The sequence below is a fragment of the Lycium ferocissimum genome, chromosome 11 (genome assembly GCF_029784015.1).
Source record: "Lycium ferocissimum isolate CSIRO_LF1 chromosome 11, AGI_CSIRO_Lferr_CH_V1, whole genome shotgun sequence".
Taxonomy (NCBI): Eukaryota; Viridiplantae; Streptophyta; class Magnoliopsida; order Solanales; family Solanaceae; genus Lycium; species Lycium ferocissimum.
The window spans coordinates 43237962-43241384 of NC_081352.1; positions in this window are offsets into that span (position 1 = coordinate 43237962).

The window sequence follows — 3423 nt, forward strand, 5'->3', positions numbered from 1 at the left end:
GATCCCTATTTTTATTGTGTTTAACAAAAAGTCCCGGAGGGTAATTTTTATGTTTAGTTATGGGTCCGATAATTTGATAATTTTTCACAAAGTTAGCCCCCAAAATACAAGTTTGCCCAAAAATAGCCCCTCGGCTAAATTTTTTAAACAATTATCAAACTTATCCCGAGGGGGCATCTTATGCCTTAGGGGCGATTTTGCTAAGCATATATATGTATTTGTCATTCCAAACTAATTAAGCGGGTTCATTGTATAGCATGTTAATTGTTAAACACCACAGAGGCACGAACCCATTGTCATTAACGTGAGATACTAACTACTATTCGCTTAATTCGAATAATTTATTGTTAGGTTTTGAAGTATATATACGAGGATCCACACGAATCGTTAATATTGATTTGTTAATTTTTCGGGGATATAACTTAATTACCACAAACTCAATCGTCATGGACGCAAAGTTTTATGGTTACTTTAAATTTAATAGCTCGCATTCGAAAAAATCTAGTACTTATATTCCGTTAAGTCGGACATATCGCTCGTTTGTCTCAAGCCGAATTCATACTTATGTTAATCGTTGTTAATTTGTAAACCGAGATTAAGCATGTGAGTCGGAACAATATCCGCATAAGAAGATTAAAATGCAAGCTCGATTCGAGGCATACTTTCTTAGAAATGCAAGCCGAATATGCTGAGGGGGCGTACTTTTAGTTATATTTAGTTATGCCGATCCGCACTTTAGTCGTGTTTAACTAAAAGTCTCACGAGGGTGCGTATTTTTAGTTATGTTTAGTTATGCCGGGTCCGACATAACTTTGATAATTCCTTCACAAAGTTACGTCGGTCCAAAGATACAAAGCCTGTCGAGGTAGATGTTCTCATCGCATAAATTTGTTAACGAATTATCAAACTTATGCCGATGGGGGCATACTTATGCCTTGCATGGGCGCACTTTGCCTTCAAGCATATATATGTATTTGTCATTCCAAACCACTATTGGTTGCATTGTAGCTAGCATGTTAATTGTTAAACACCACGTAGGCACGAACCCATTGTCATTAACGTGAGATACTAACTACTATTCGCTTTTAATTCGAACAATTTATTATTAGGTTTCGAAGTATATATACGATGATCCACACGAATTCGTTAATATTGATTTGTTAATTTCTTTGGGATATAACTTAATTACCACAAACTCACCGTCATGGACACAATTAGAAAAGAAGGAGAACAAAAAGCTTGAAATTCAAGTTATGGTGTATTTTAGTGTAGGTTAAATAAGAAGGCGGCTGATGTTTAGTCAATTGAATTGAATGTGTAAAGGAAATGTCAAAATTGAAATTTTACCGTTTTTAATGCTGACGCGGGCACTTGTCACGCGCCTCTCTGGCGCGTGACTACACTCACTATGCCATGTGTGCCCGGGGATTAATTAAAACCCATTTTGCCAAGTCTAGGGGTGTCTTAAAGTGCAGTAATAGTTTGGGGACGAAAGTTGCAATTCGTGCCAAGTTCGGGGGCGTTTTAGTTACTTAAGCCTTCTAATTATTGATTTGGGCTTCTAATTTAACCACTAATACAATATATATTATGTGAAGATAAATAATAATTAGTATGTGGCAGGTAAAGGATTTAATAAAGTAAAATTAATTTAACGAGTACGAATCTTAGAAATGAAGCGATGACGAACCATTTAAAATTTGTGATAGAGTAACGAAAGTAATGAAAGAAATGATATTAATAGTAGTAGAAATAATAGTGAAAAAATAAAATATTTAGATTTAATTAATTTAAAAACCCGAGGAAATAAAAATTGAATCGTAGGAGGGACAAAATCGTGTCAACAATTGCCTTCACTCTCTTACTTCGCAATCCTCCGCATTGTATTACGAGCTCTTCCGTTGAAATCTTACTTTCTTCCTTGTGCGCCTAGTCTTAATTTGACTCCTTCTTCTTCTATAATTATTCCCTCAAGGTATCGTTTCGCTTATCTTACCTCTCAATCTTTAAATATGATTTTAATAATGCACAGACATCCTTCGTCAGTTCATTAGACTTTAGTATCCTTGGAGTATCGCATGCCTCTGGTAACCTGTGGACCCTTCGCAGGTTCTACGAGTAAAACGAAACTTCCCGTAGGGTAACATTTTGTATTCCAATATCCTTGCTTTATTATGTTATAGTCCTTATTCGAATCCTCGCATCATGTGTTACTTTCTCGACTTTCTTTAAAGGTCTTTAACTATCATTTGCTTTTATTTTTTTGATCTCAACCTTGGGTTGGCTATCAAATAGCTAAAGGTCCCCTCATATTATAATTTTATTGTCATCCAAAGAACTTTTCAGTAACTCGTTTGTTCCACCGCCTCGGTTGAATCATTTCGTGATTTCCTTTATTCTAACTGGCAATACCTTAGGCATATCATCTCGTGTTATTTCTCTATTTTTGACTCAAACCCTTCTATTGCCCCTTTACTCAAATTCCTCCTACTTCAGTTCTCCTACCACACATCCTATTGCAATCTTTACACAAGTATGCGTAGGTGCCCAAATCGCCCTAGAAAATATCTTAGTGTCGCTTTACGCTAGTCTTTATGCAAACCTTATATTCTTCTTATCTCTTTCAACCGATATCAAGGCTCAACTATGGCTTTTGCCCCCGCACTAACTATGCCTGTGCTGTCGTCTCAACCCACTTTACACCTTTCTTTAGTATACCCAAAATATTGTAACCGCATTGTTGTTACTAAACCCTTACTCTTCTTATCAAGTACTCACTTGGTCTCATTCTTAGCATACAAACATTCGTAGGTTGCATAACTATTCTTGTACCATTTGTATAAAATGTTTCTAATCTTAGTCATAGTCTTTCCTTCTCCTGGTTTATTCTGCTCTACATATCTTATTATACTAAACTCACTTGTTGTTTACTCCCGTCATGCCCTTTCCCTTCCTTTATTTATGTGTCACCATGTCATTAGCCAATAACTCCGTTGCCAACATCTTAACCTCTTATTCAGTATAGCCTTGCTATCCTTTATAATATCTTTTAAGTTACTCGTTACCATTCTCTTGTCGTGTTCTCCCTTTATATAAACATCCATCTTCAGGTGTCATATTTTCCAAGATCTTCTCCAATAATTCTCAGCACTGCCTCAAATACCATTTTGGCTTCTATCCGTTTATCGCTGGCTTTCAGATCTTACCAACTTGTTTCAACAGGATCTCACTTCAAGTCTAAGTTTTCACATCAAATGTATTGTTGTCGCTGGATTTCGTCTTTACACTTGCACTTTCTCATCCACTTCCCTCCTTGTGGTGTACCAACATCCTTATCTATTTATATTCCGCTCCATGCCCCTATTTCCAATTTTCAAATTCATGTGATTCCTTTCCAATATATTTGGTATACTGCACCATATC